Genomic DNA, 14,826 nt, shown 5'->3' with positions numbered 1-14,826 from the left:
TAGCTCTTGGATACAATGGAAACTAAGTTTTTGTTTTCGTTGCCATTGTTAAGTCCTGAAGTGTCTGAATAAATCCATCTAGTCACATAATACATAAAAAGAGATTATTTTATGATTGGTCCTTAAAGCAAAGTAGAATTTTGCCATTTGGAAAAGCAGGGGTAAAATTCCAGTTGACAGAGCAATAGAAGCAAGGTACAGAAGGATAAAAGTAAATGATATGTTCTTAGAAATGCAAATAGTCTGGTATGACAAGAGCATGGATTTCCAGATGGGGAGCAGTGAGAAAGGAGGCAGGCTTCTGAAAAGGTAGGTTTCCTCCAAGTACTGACCAACTGACTGATCAGTTTAGTGATCGATTGATTTAACAAATATTTATTAAGCACCTACTATGTGTCAGATATTATGCTAAGCACTAAAAATAAAATGAGGAACAAGAGAGACATTTTCTCTGTCCTCATGGTACTTGTCTTCTAGTGAACTGTTAGCTACAAGGTTGCCATCAGAGTTTTTGTCTATTTGAGATCTACATAAAACTTTCACATGAGGACAAGGGCAAAACTTGGTCAACCCAAGTTACAAACGCATCAGTTTAGTTAGATATTTGAGGGAAAACTCATTAAAAATGAGTGAAAGACTAATGTTATAATAACAGTATAAAGCTCTTATATCTACATAACAGTATGGTTTACATTGTAATACACACTTGTTATTTGATTCTTCACATAATCCTGTATTAGGTAAAAGAAGTGTCATTACCTCAATTTACAGACATAGAAACTAAGGTGCAATAGATTAAATGGTTTGCTCAAGGTCAGAAGTAAATTCTCGAATTTTGAATAGAGGACATATAATCAGCAAGCCAGCCTGGGGAGGTGTATCTGGGAAATCTAATAGGCCCTCACTTCCTCTGATGGCACCTACCTGAATTACAAGTACAGTTTTTGAAAGAAATGAACCAATTCCCAATTTAGGAATGCATTTTGTAAAATAAATCTTGCTGAGTGAAGATAAACATCATAATCTGAATATTAATAATAGTAAAACTCATCCAACACAAAGTACATTTAAAGCCCTTAACTTAGATTTAATATTTAATCCTCTAATCCTCATCATAATCTGATAAAGTAGATACTACTATTAACTCTAGTTACACAGATGAGGTCATGGAGGACAAAAATAGGTTAAGTGATTTCCCCAAAGTCACATAGTTAATAAGTAGGGAAAGAGACATTTGAATATAGGATTCTCTAGTTCTGGAAATGAAACCTTTCACCAGTGGGCTGTGTTCCCTCCAACATCTCTTACAATCATGTGTCTATTTAACCTTGGGAGCCAAGAATGTTATAGCACACAGTTATTGTTCTCAACTGACAAAAAGTCATGAACAATGCGAACTCTGTCTGGTGGGGAGCAGAACCTATCCCTTTTCCTTCACCTAGGAGGAACTCCCTATTCATGGGAACTAGGTGAAGACATAAGAGTTCAGAAAAGAATAGGGCTCTGATGTGGCAGGTGCTTCATTCTACTTAAAGACCATTCTCCTTCCTTCCTCCCTCTATAAAATACCCCAATATCTGACTATACCACTTACTACTTCTCCTTGTTACTGGCTTCTACAGACCCCAAGGTCACTCTCTATTATTCTTGGAGATCTTAGGTCCTGTCTCACTTGTCACTTTCTCCAATACAACTCCTATCATAATTCCTGATGACTTTAATATCCACATGTGCTAACCCTTTCAATCGCATAGCATCTTAATTCCTTGGTTTCCATCCTCTCTTCCAAAGACTTTGTTCCCCACCTGACCTCAGCCACTCACCCCCACAGGCAAACTGTGGACCTTGTCATTCCTAACAACCCTCCATACTCTCAATTCAAATATCCTACTCCCCACCTACTACCCCCTATCATTCCAGCTCACTCTGATAATTCTTTGTACACAATCAGGACAAGCAAACCATTAGTCCTAATGCCATTCTCCTGTCCCCTACACCTCCCATGTTGTTATTTCCTCCTTACCCAGTTTACACTCCTGATAGATCATTACATTCTTTGAGGTACGCACAACACCCATTCCCTTGCCCCGTCTTCTTGTTTTCATACTTTCAACCCAAACCCTACCCTAGCTAACTCAACTATTTACAGCCCTGAATTTATACCTGTGTAGCTGAACATGGCTGGGGAAAAAACTATAACTCTAGAAATGCTCTGCCTTTAAGTTCATGACCACTGTGTGAACCAGACTAACACCATCTTGGACAAGCGCTCTGTGATGACCACTCTGTGACGTAAAGCCTTCTTGAGCACCCAACATTCTTTGGTTTTGTTTAACCCCCCATTAAGTATACCCCTGAGATATAATGTCCTTGATCTGCTCTGGAGATATTACTGATTCTTAAACATTTCCTTGTGGATGGTCCTCCAGTATGTACTCCCCAGCCTCTGGGACTATAAAAGTAGGTCTTATGGGAAGTGGGATTGTGGAGATCTATTGGTCTTGCAGCTACCCAAGACATGCTTCTGTCTGTAAATCCCTTTAAGAAGCCATTGCTTGTCAAGCTGGACTTGTCCATCTTTTTTGTCTGTCTTATGGCTCCAGAGGTCTTTGGAAATTATTTTGCATATTATACCTCCCTTTCACAGAACAAGGCCCTTAAAAGGATCTTGGTGGTCACCTGTAAACCTACTGTATTTCCCAATCATTCCCTCTCCCCCTCTCCTGAGAGAATTATTTTATATTTTCTCTCTTCCCCCATTCCCAAACTCCTCCACTCCCTCACTCTTAGTTAATGCCCTTGCTCCCTATTTCTCTGGGAAATCAGACCCAATTATGTTCTCACCACCACATCTATACACCCATCTGCATCTGGGTCCATATGCTCTGTTTTCCCTCACATTACTCCTGTTTGCTTCCTGGAATAACTATCCTTGCTCCTACCTAAATTTATTCCCTCTAATTGTACAGTAGATCCCCTCTTGCCTACTTTTGGATATTGTCCTTGTACTTGTTCCCTCTTTCATGCATTATGAAAATTTCCTTCTCTACTGAATTATCCTTGCTATAATTTCCTTCATCTCAACAAAACAAAACAATCTTGACCCACTTATCCCCCTGAAAAGCTACCGCTTCATTTCTCCTCAGCTGCCCTTTACAGCAAAACTCCTATCTACTTTCTCTTCTCTCATTCTCCTTTGAATCTACCTCCCTGAAATTAGTCTTGACAAAAGACAACAATGGCCTCCATGCTGCTAAATATAATGGCTGATTTTAACACCTAATCTTACCTGAACAGTGAGCAGCATTTGACACAGTCAGCCACTGTAGGAACGCTGACAATAGAGATTCCATCTTTGGCCCGCTGCCCTGTCCATGTCCACACGATGATCTCCCTCAGGGCTATGTGTTCTGGCCCCCTTGAAGATTAGTGTATACCCTGACTGAAATGCAGGGAGGCTTGTTCTTGTGTCTTCCCTAAATTTGTTCAGATGACTGTTGGAGATAATATAGTTTCTGCTCCCTGCCCTCCTCCCGACACACAGATGCACCACAAGGTCATTAAGTGTGAGCTCTCAATTAAGTGTATGCAGACCCTTTGACCTCACTACAAGGTCCTCCTGTACATCCTCTTGCTAGATAAATTCTGTAGGCTATGGTCTAAATTTTACAGAGAATAACTGCAGAGCTGTCTGGATCAGCCCTGACCCTCTCTGTCAGTAAATTGCCCTGAAGAGAACTGTGTAAACTGTATGGAGTTGCCTGTTTCATTTTTCAGTTTCAAAGTACCATCTCAGTTTGAAGGATACTTTATGGTCCCTCCCCCTCCACCTTCTAACAATCACCTCCTCCTCCTGGAAACTATTTCCTTCTTGGTTTCCACAGCACCATACTTTCTTGGTTTTCCATAACGCGTCCTTCTCTGTCTCTGCTGATGGTTTCTCCTATCTCCCTGACCTCTTCACAATGGAGTGCCCCAGGGCTCAGTTCTCACACTCCTTTCCATCCACACTCCAGTCTCAGAGCTTAAATTGTCACCTGCACATTCATGGCTCTGAAAATTTTATCTCCAGTTCAGACCGCTGTCCTGAATTCCAGTCTTCAACATACAACTGCTTACTTGACATCTCTATACTGATGCCTAACAGGCAGTTTAAAGTTAACAATGTTCAAAATTGAACTCTTGATCTTCCCCCTAAACATGTTGTATCCCAAATCCTTTCCATATCAGTTAAGAGCAACTCCATCCTCCATTCATTCAAACCTCAAAACTCCAATCACCCTGGACTCCTCTTTTCCCCCATATCACTTACATGTTCTACTGGCAAATCCTGTTGGCTTTACCTTCAATATAAAATCAGAATGCAACTACTTTTGCTTCCTCCAATAATAGAAATCCAATCCACACCACCATCACCTCTTACTTGTATTTTTGGAGAATCCTATAGGGTCTTAGACTGATTCTCACCTGAATCAAGTAACTATTGCCTGGTTGAGTGTAAGAGTCTGCTTACTGGCCTTACTGCTCCTGCCCTTGCCTCTTACACTCTATTCTTGAGAGATAGCTAGAATAATCCTCTTGAAATACAGAACTGAGCACATGATTCCTTAGCTCAAAATCCTCCAATGGCTTCCTAGCTCACTCAGAGTGAAAGGCTGACAATTGCCAGTAAGGCTCAATATGAGCTCTTATCACTCTGCCAACTACCACCATGACCCCCCCAACTCCTACACTCATACTTAATCTTCTGCTCCTGCCACACCAGTCTTTTTGCTTATGTTCAAACACTCCAGGCCCTCTCTTTCTTCTGAAGGTCTTTACATGCAGATAAGTCAGTCTACCCAATAAAACTTTCTGTGATCATGGAAATGTTCTAAACCTGTGCTGTTCAATATGGTAGCCACTGGAAAACTGTAGCTATTAAGCACTTGAAATGCAGCTAGCACAGCTGAGAACTGAATTTTTAATTGTGTTTATTTTAATCAATTTAAATGTAAACAGCTACCTTTAGTTAGTGCCTACTCGTAGAGCTTGTGTAGTGTGCTATTTTCTGACAAACTCACATGGCTCCTTTCCTCACCTCTTTCAGGTACCTGCCCAAATGTCACTTTATCAGTAAGGCCTTCTTTAATCAAGATACTTAGTATAGCAAGTCACTCCCCATCTGGTATTCCTTATCCCCTTTCCCTGCTTTGTTTTTCTAAATTTCTCCATGATAATTAGAAATTTCAAACATACTGGAGCGCCTGGGTGGCTCAGTTGGTTAAGCGACTGCCTTCGGCTCAGGTCATGATCCTGGAGTCCCTGGATCGAGTCCCGCATCGGGCTCCCTGCTCAGCAGGGAGTCTGCTTCTCCCTCTGACCCTCCTCCCTCTCATGCTGTCTGTCTCTCATTCTCTCTGTCTCAAATAAATAAATAAAATCTTTAAAAAAAAAAAAGAAATTTCAAACATACTATATGTTTTATTTGCTCATTTATTTGTTGGCTATCTCCTCAAATAATATTTAAGGCCCATCAAGTTAGAGACTTCAGTCTGTTTTCAGTTCTATATCATTAGTGCCTAAAATAGTACCTGGTACATAGGAAAAGATCAATAACTACTTACTGATTTTATTCAACAAGCAATGCCTGTCAACCATTAACTTCTCAAGTGGCCTAGAACAAGTCATGTTCCATTTTGTACCCAGTTTTTTCCTTCTTCCTATTATTATCTTATATTGTACTTGATGTTTTCTTCCTTATAATTATAACAATTTATACATTCTTCATTTGTTTTTGTTTTGTTTTGTTTTGTTTTTTGCTTACTGCCTATATCCTCACTAGACCAAAAACTCCCAAAGGCTAGGGCCTATGTTCATCTTATCAATTTAGCATCATGCCTGGAACACAGTTGTTGCTCAATAAATAAATAAATAGCTTTTCTGGGTTATGAGACAAAGAAGTCTGACACTCAGTAGAGTTCCAATAAGTATCTGTTGAAGAATGCATTCATTAGCTAATCTTCAAAACTAATTGGAATGGGTAGATCTCTTCGAACTTGGGCATTCTCAGTTCTTAGAGAAGGGTTCAGATATGGGTCCACATAACTACACAGACATCAGATAAAGACCAACTCTGGTGTTACTTAGTCTTGTAGGACTATGGACCCTGAAAGGCCCTGGGGGGTGTTAGGGTGCTCAGGGAGAGCTGCCATTGTACCTATCAGATGTGATTGAGGGCCTACCATCTGGTTCTTCTCCCTTCTTTCCCTATCCTGGGAGGTTGTGGCTGTGATTATTTTGTTGTAGTGATTTTGTGAATAGGCTCTGGAGGGCCTTTTCACATTGTTAACACAGCAACCTTCATAACACCTGCCAAATTTGTTAAATGGCTATCCCCCAGCTCAGTCTCCAGCTCTCCTTCTACCCCCAACCATGGCTCCAAGGGGGCAGTTCCTATTAACAGGCCTTCCTTTCTTTACTATGTGCAGCTTTAGAAAATGGCAGAGACAGGACACTGTATCAGCAGTAAACTTGTCCATTCACCTTTAACATTTCAAGTCCATAAAGTATGCTTTACTGCTAGCAGAAAGTGGGGACTTTTTCTCTTTGTTTGGCAGAATTGTTTACAGGGATTCAACACTTTCTAAAAGGCATTCACTAAGCTCCCAACAATTTTTACATAAGATAGAACTGGATTCTAAGATTATTGTCTTCATTTAAAAATCCAATTTAGGGGCGCCTGGGTGGCTCTGTCGTTAAGCGTCTGCCTTTGGCTCAGGTTATGATCCCAGGGTCCTGGGTTTGAGCCCCACATCGGACTCCCTTCTCAGCAGGAAGCCTGCTTCTCCCTCTCCCACTCCCCCCTGCTTGTGTTCTCTCTCTCATTGTGTCTCTCTCTGTCAAATAAATAAATAAAATCTTCAAAAAAAAAAATCCAACTTATTGGGGGGCACCTGGGTGGCACAGTTGGTAAGGGTCCGACTCTTGGTTTAGGCTAAGGTCATGATCTCAGGGTTGTGAGATTAAGCCTCACAACAAGCTCCACACTCAGAGCGGAGTGTGCTTGAGATTCTCTCTCCTCCCTCTGCCCCTCCTGCTCATGCTCTCTCTCTCTCTCCCTCAAATAAATAAATCTTAAAAAAATAAATAAATAAACATTTAAAAAAAACAAAAATCCAGTTTATTGGGATCAATAGTACCACTTGCTTTTTATTTCAGAGAAATGCATGATCACCTTCAAATCATCTCACTATAGGAAAAATTACACTGGGTCTTATTTTGATATCTCCCAAAGTTACTTTTCTTCTTCTTCTTATGACCTACTAACAATAAGCAATAATTGAACACATATTTGTGATATGATTTTTTTATTATCAAAATCAAAGTTTACTTTATAAATCTTTAATTTATGTTTCTAATTCTGAACCAAGGTTTTCACTTTCTATTGTTAAGTCAATTTATCAAAAGCTGGAATTTTTAGAGATCCTAAACTGTGTCTTTAGTGCTCTATTGATGAATTGCAATGTAAGCCAGTTTTCAGAAACAACAGAAAAGGGCCATCACTTATATTGTCCATTTTCAAAAGGTAATTTCTGCAGCTGTCCCTCCTCACTCCAAAAGACTTTGTGATAGCCTATGTCCTGGTTAACCAACCTCAGGGACTTCCAGTTATTTACTGTCACTAAAGTGAAAGCCACCTTTAAAAAGTTGTCCCTATAAATCCAAAGAAGTTTCTAAGCTTCTAAGTCTCCTATTGGTCTTCTTTCTGATTCTCCTCTGATTTTTTATTTCTGACAAATTTCTGACAGCAGTCTACAAATTAACTTTCTACAGGGGGAAAAAATAAAAGAAAGAAAATCCCTTATGATGAAAACTTAGGATAACATTGCTGCATCTCGCTAACTGCCAAGTGGCTTTAGTCAGCAGTGAACTCCGTGATCCTAAAATAAATTCAATATTCTCTCTTGTTGGCAGTAAACCTTACATGGTTAAAATCTTGGTGCACAGAGTGAATATGAAATGGAGAAAGAGATAAACTTATAGAATATAATGAATAATTGGGATCTTCTTATTTTCAAGGATATTTAATAACACAAATTGAAATTCTAACAGTATTCCCAGGCAGAGTTATAGATCAAATCTACTCCAATGAAAACTCAAGATTTATCTATATTTATAAGTGGTTTTCTAGAAAATTCTTTTCCAAGCACAAAACCCATCACAAATTCCTTAATTTCTGGGGAAAAATGCCTAAGATTGAACCATACTTTTCGTTTCCTTGTAGGTTTCCTGATTGGATTGGCTACCCTGGTGGCATTTCTGCTGCCTTTACCCTGTCCCAAAAAAGAATAGAGGTGGTTGGAATAGAGAATGCGGAGACTAAATGAGGTGAGTTCTCATTTGGCAGACTTGTACTTACTTGCCATGTCTTTCAGGCTTTTGTAGTTTGTATTCATGAAATATGTAAGGAAGGGTGGAGAATTGGTGTCATGTGGTGAAAATCATCCTGGTTTGAGGTCAGGAGACCTTGATTCTAGTCTGTGACAACCTCTAACTACTCTAACACTCTGTGCCAATTTCTGCCTGCCATTTCCCTCATCAATTAAATTAGGGGGTTGAAAAGCTGTTCTCTAAAAGTCTGATCCAACCCTAAAATTCTGTGATTTTTCAATAAAATATAATGACTTATGTAAAAGTGCAGAAATAATTCATTCAATCAAGTCATATTGCCTTAACTTAAATGATTTTTGGTTTCAAAGTTCAAAAGTAATTATAAAGAAATGGAGGGGACAGAAATGAGTTGCCAGTTAAAGCTAACACATTATAAGCAACAGCTCACTTTCCTGAAATGCACATTGACAATTAGCAATTAACATCTTCTGGAAACAAGCAAATGATCAGGAAGCCTTCTGGCAAAAGGGAGTCATAACGTTTCATTGTACCGCTTAACAGATATTTTATAACATGATAAATTAGGTACCTTTTCATCCACTATAATAATATATTTCCTACAATAATTAAAGATGATTCAAGGCCCGATGCACTCTGGCTGGGCCTGATCTGAAGAAATTACTCGTTCAATAAGATTTTGGTATGTTTGTGCCAAAAAGAGAAAAAAGCCATAATCTCATATTATCTTTTGGTAGTAGTAACCGAAAACTGAATCTTCCAAAGGAAAACAGTGACACAATTATCTGCAGAGTACAGGCTTTGGCCTGGCTTCAGGTGAGGCTAGGTTCAGGGAATAACACAATGTTATCTTTGGGCTATGCTCTGCCCTGTCCTGGCTAATTTTCAGGGTCCACAAGAAGCAATATGGGGGGGGGGGCGGCGCCTGGGTGGCTCAGTTGGTTAAGCGACTGCCTTCAGCTCAGGTCATGATTCCAGGGTCCTGGGATTGAGTCCCATATCGGGTTCCTTGCTCAGCAGGAAGCCTGATTCTCCCTCTGCCTGCCGCTCCCTCAGCTTGTGCTCACTTGCTCTCTCTCTCTCTCTCTCTGACAAATAAATAAAATCTTTAAAAAAAAAAAAAAAAAAGAAGCAACATGGGTAACTGCCACTAACATGGGTGTTTGCTGACCAGGTTCAATTTCAATGTTATCAAATACTTCTTTTCCCCTAAAAGTCAGGGTAGAAGTCCCAAGCTTGGTTATTACTAGCTTGAATTACGTCACATGACAACACCTGAACCAAGCACCAGCCTAAGGATTAAATGTGAGACCAGCTTAGTCCTGAGTCATAAGCCAGCACCCTCCTCCAACAAACCCTGAAAACTTTGCCAGGTAAGAGTGGAAGTGAGAGTTTCTTTAGGGAAACTAGTGTTAGCTAGAAACCAGGTTGACTGTGGCTAGGTTACAAATTACAGGTGTCAATTTCATGCCTGAAATAAGGTGTGCTCTTAGAAAAGAGTCACGAACTTGAAAAGCTTCCTAGTGATACCAATCTCATCTCTTCATTTAAGGCTGAGACTTAAAGAAACTGAAATAAAGCATAATGGTTAAGCTCATAAGCTTTGGAATCAGGCAATCCTGGTTTTGAGTTCTGATTATGTCATTTATTAGCTCTGTATCTGAGCAAAGTACTTCACTGAACTGAGTCTCATTTGAAATAGGAATAGTCATTGTCCCACCTCACAGGGTCGATGTAAAGTTTAAATGAAATAATGGGCATACAATACCTTGCAAAGTACCTGGCCCTTAGTGTCTAATAAACAACAGCTGTTATTAATAGAGAGAAAAAAGTCACACAGCTAATTAATGGCAAAGCTAGAAATAATATTGAATCCCTTGACTTCTAGCTCAGAGCTATAAGTAAATCAAGGTAAATTTAATAGCACACAAGTCAGTTATATCTGAAACATCATAGAATAAATCAGTTTTTCTTCCCAAATTGCTACTTGGAACCTCACAGTTCCCATTTCACAGAGCAGCCATGTAATGTCAACATCATCAGACATTCCTGAGAAGGGGCTGTGACAGGCCTGTCATATTTTGCTCCACCAACCATGACTAGGCGTATTAGAGAAAGACATCATTGATGTGATGGACACAAGCTGAGCCCCTTGGGTATCTCATGGCTACTTGTCTCATCAGCCAAGTATTTGCTGAACATTTTCTGTACATTTAGCAATGTGTGGAATATTAAAATAGAAAGGACATTTTCTGCATTCCAAGGCCTTAGTCTTACTGACAGATGGGTCAGTTAGGTGGTAGAGACAAAAAGTGTTAAAGTGCTAAGGCAGAAGGGATCACTAATGGGCAGGTTGGTAAACACATGACAGTTTGGGACAGATTTGATTAAGGAGAAAGGAATAGGGAAAGGGGACTCCAGGTGATGAGTTCAGCATAAACAAAGATGCAAGAAGAGATGAATATGATGTGGGAGAATGAGATGAAGAACAGGAAGGACAGAGTAAGAAGCAGGAAATTAAAGCTGAGCAAGACAATGAGAGCTCTGAATTCAGGACTGAAGAGGCAGCATGTGAGTGGATGAAGGCTCAGGAGCACAAACCAGCAGACAAAGATTCCAAGTCACTCATCTATTCAAAACATTCACTGGGTCTCCAACTCTTTGGTTTTCCCCTCAAGGTGTTACATGCTCTGATTCCATCCCCCACTTAACTCTTCTTCCTCTTCTGAATATGCCCCATGCTCTTACCCAGACATACTGCTCACTGTTTGCAAAACCTGCCCATCATGCCCCTGCCTGTACTCATTTCCAAATACTGTTTCTTACACTTACAATGCCTTTCTGCTCTCATCTCTGCCTGGCATAATTCTAACCACTGTAATGCCCGTCATAACCTTATTCATAAATAATCATTCCTTAAAGTTGATGACAGAAAGAAGAATTTACTAAGGGCCTTCATGTCCACTATCTCTTTTAATAACACTCTTCCTGGAGCCCACCACATCTCAAATGAGTTATGATCTCTCCCTCCTCTGAATCCCGTGCAGGAATAGTAGCAAAAATAACAATAGTGATGGTAATGATGACAATAGCACTGTTTAATAAGCACTAAGCACCTTACATGCATTCTCTAATTTAATATTTGTAAAAACTCCATGAACAATCTTGTCATTCCCATTTCATAGATAAGAAAAGGGAGACTCAGGATAGGTATGTAAATTTCCTAAGGCCACACAGCTAATAAACGGCAGAGCCAAGGCTGGAACTCCAATACCTGTGTTTTTAGCTCATTGTGCTGTCAGAGAAGATTGCTCTTCTCTAACGGCATTGATCATGAACCGTTTTTGATACTTATCTATGTATATGGCTTCACTTCTTCATAAGGTTTAATAGTCCTTGGGGGAATGGAACATGCATTTACCTATATTAATAACTATAATCTGTTATCTGTAAAATAATATTTGTATAGTAACTTTGTAACTTAGAAAGCACTCTAATCTACTCGTGCATGGAAGTCTTACCACAATCTTATGACACAAGATTCATTTCCAACTTGCACATGAGACAACGAAGTTCAGATGATTTAAATGGCATCATCAAGGACTTACTGCTAGTAAACTGCATACTCAACCAAAATCTGGTGGCAATTGTTGGAGTTGTTATATAAACACTGAGTTCTCTCATCCTCCCCCGAGATAGCTTGGAGCCATGTGTTCTATACCATTTGCAAGAGGTGCCCAGTGGGAATAAGCTCCAGTTACCCATAGTAGTGATTTACTTGATCACATATCCTTTGTTGGCTCCTTCCTGGTCTTACTTCCTCACACCTGGACTGGTATTTCCTGGATTACCTCCCAAATAAACTATTTGCACTCAAATTATTTTCTCAGGGTCGGCTTCTAGGGAAACCAAAATTGAGACATTCTTCCTGAAGCACTGTTGCTCCCAATGGGTTAGAGGGGTAAGGTTAGGAAGGTAAAATAATCAGGGATTGTAGGCTATGTGATTTCCATTTTCAATTCTTTAAACAAAGGAGAGAGGGAGTTGTTATAAAAAGAGTCATTTACTAGCCTGCAGCCCGTTAAATTCATTGCAAGTCAAAACTTCTGCTTAAAGGGGCCCTGATATTAAATTGACAGTTGCCTTGGAATCTAAAATAGAATTGGTTAAAACAGAGCAGAGAAAGATTTTCTGCATTTCTCTGGTTATTTCCATTACAGACGGAAATATTCTGATACTTGCTCCTTTGCTCCGACTACAGCTGAAGGCAATTTCTGAAATCCTTAGACTGAACTGGAACCCCCATTTATGCCAGGTAGCACAGCTCATTCTCAAAGTCTCAAAGCCTAGCATGGAATCAAGGATCTTGATGTGGTTAAGGAGTATTAAAAGTAATATAAACCAACAAACATGAAAACAACTTAATTTAATGAAGGAGTGCCCAGGGAATGCTCATGCATAAATACGTGCGCAGCAACACGCAAAGCCGACAGAATAACTAATGTTATGTTGAGTTCACAGGGCATTTTTGGTCCAGGGGATTATCTGAATCCAGTGGTGGCTTCATTATTCTTATAAAATCTCTGGCCCTCACCCCAGAGGGGAAAACTGAAACAGAAACTTTAAGCGGCAGAGATGGGCTGATGCCTTGATAGCTAGTTCATGAAGAATACTTCAGATTTGGGGAAAGCATAGTCTTGAAAATCTTAGCTTAATGTTTTATCAGTGAATGAGGAAATAGGTTTATATCTAAAAAGATGCTACACAGGTATCAATATTTTTATTTGATATGACTTTTAAAATCATCTGTCCAGGTAGAGTCCTATGCTAACTTGGAATTGGAAAGCTCCTTAGAAGCTCTGGTTAAGATGTCAAAGATGGTATGGGGCACCTGGGTGGCTCCATCGTTAAGCATCTGCCTTCAGCTCAGGTCATGATCCCAGGGTCCTGGGATCAAGCCCCACATTGGGCTCCCTGCTCAGTGGGAAGCCTGCTTCTCCCTCTCCCACTCCCCCTGCTTGAGTTCCTGCTCTCGCTATCTCTCTCTCTGTCAAATAAAAAAATAAAATCTTTAAAAAAAATTTAAAAAAAAGATGTCAAAGATGATAATACCTACTTTAGAGATAGAAAAGGCCTGGCACAGGGCTGAGAAGTGGTGTTCAATTGGCCCTAAGGCTAAACCAATAAGAGAACTCAGAGTAAAACCTTTGTATGTTCAAAAACCTCAGGGATAACTTGGCACAGGAGAAGAAAGGAGTTTGGACCCTGTGACTATGTATTAAAACTCTCAATGTTATCTAGATTCTCAAAGCATCTTTGTTTAGAGGATTATCTTGACACATAATGGTTTCATTTATTCTCAGGGTATCCCTAATGGGTAAACTATTAAAAGACACTGCTTTTCTCCTCCAAGGAGGAAACAGAGAAGGGGTTTCTCTGGTCCCAAGTAGGTTTGTGAATTGATGGTGGGCAGAGTTGTGGAGATTTTTTTTCCCCACTGATACTCCATGTCACCTAAACCAAAATTCTTAATTCTGGGGGGGAAAAAAATAGAAAATTAGGAACTTGAATATCTAGAAAAGTGGATGTCTGAGAAAAAGGTAAAAAAAAAAAAAATCTCATTGCATCCTTAAGAGAGATGAAGAAAGCTAGAACAAATGTCACTTGCTCAAATGAAGAGTTTAATGGATCCAGTCAATGTTCTGTTATGCTAAGGTAGGCTCTGTTAATGATGCCATCATGGGCAGAGCAAAGGCTGTATTTTGGGAAGTGCTGAAGGCATACTTTTATTTACATCTGGTAATGACTCTCACTCAGTTATCCTAAACTGAATAGGTTAAATAAAGGGGACCTGAAGCTTTTTTTGATGTCAGGCAACATACTCTTAATCTTTCTCCATATCCTACAGACACCTGGGAGGCTGGAGTCAACACTTAAATAAAATGGTCTACAAAACTGCAAATAAAAGCTACTCTCATTAAAAGAAAGCCCCAACAGAGCTAAAACATTTCACTCAATACCACAACGGTTTCTCAGTCTGATCGTTTATTAAACTTATGTTTATCGCATGAGGTAGGCTGGTTAGGTTATATTACTTCCATTTTAGAGATGATGAGGCTTTGGTTCATAGTAATGAAAAGGTACCAAGTAATTCTTCCAGTTTAATAGCATGTAACTATGTAGAAAATAGCATTTACTATGGTGGAAAAAAGGCACTGTTCGTTTGGTTTCAATTATATTTCAACCAGAAAAGTCAATGGAATGGCCTAGATGTTTGATACTGACATTTCTGTTCTTCTCATAGGCTGTGATGCTCTTTCAATTACTGGTTTCTGCATTTATTTTCAAAGGTGGACTTGTAATTGTAATGGTAATTGCCAAAATAATTCCTCTATTATTACTCGGCTCTTTGGGTACCCTTTTCTTCTTCAGCTA

Source organism: Mirounga leonina, unplaced genomic scaffold, assembly GCF_011800145.1.
Source record: "Mirounga leonina isolate KUSES-001 unplaced genomic scaffold, KU_Mleo_1.0 Mir_94, whole genome shotgun sequence".
NCBI classification, from domain to species: domain Eukaryota; kingdom Metazoa; phylum Chordata; class Mammalia; order Carnivora; family Phocidae; genus Mirounga; species Mirounga leonina.
Note: the sequence above shows the minus strand (reverse complement) of the source record.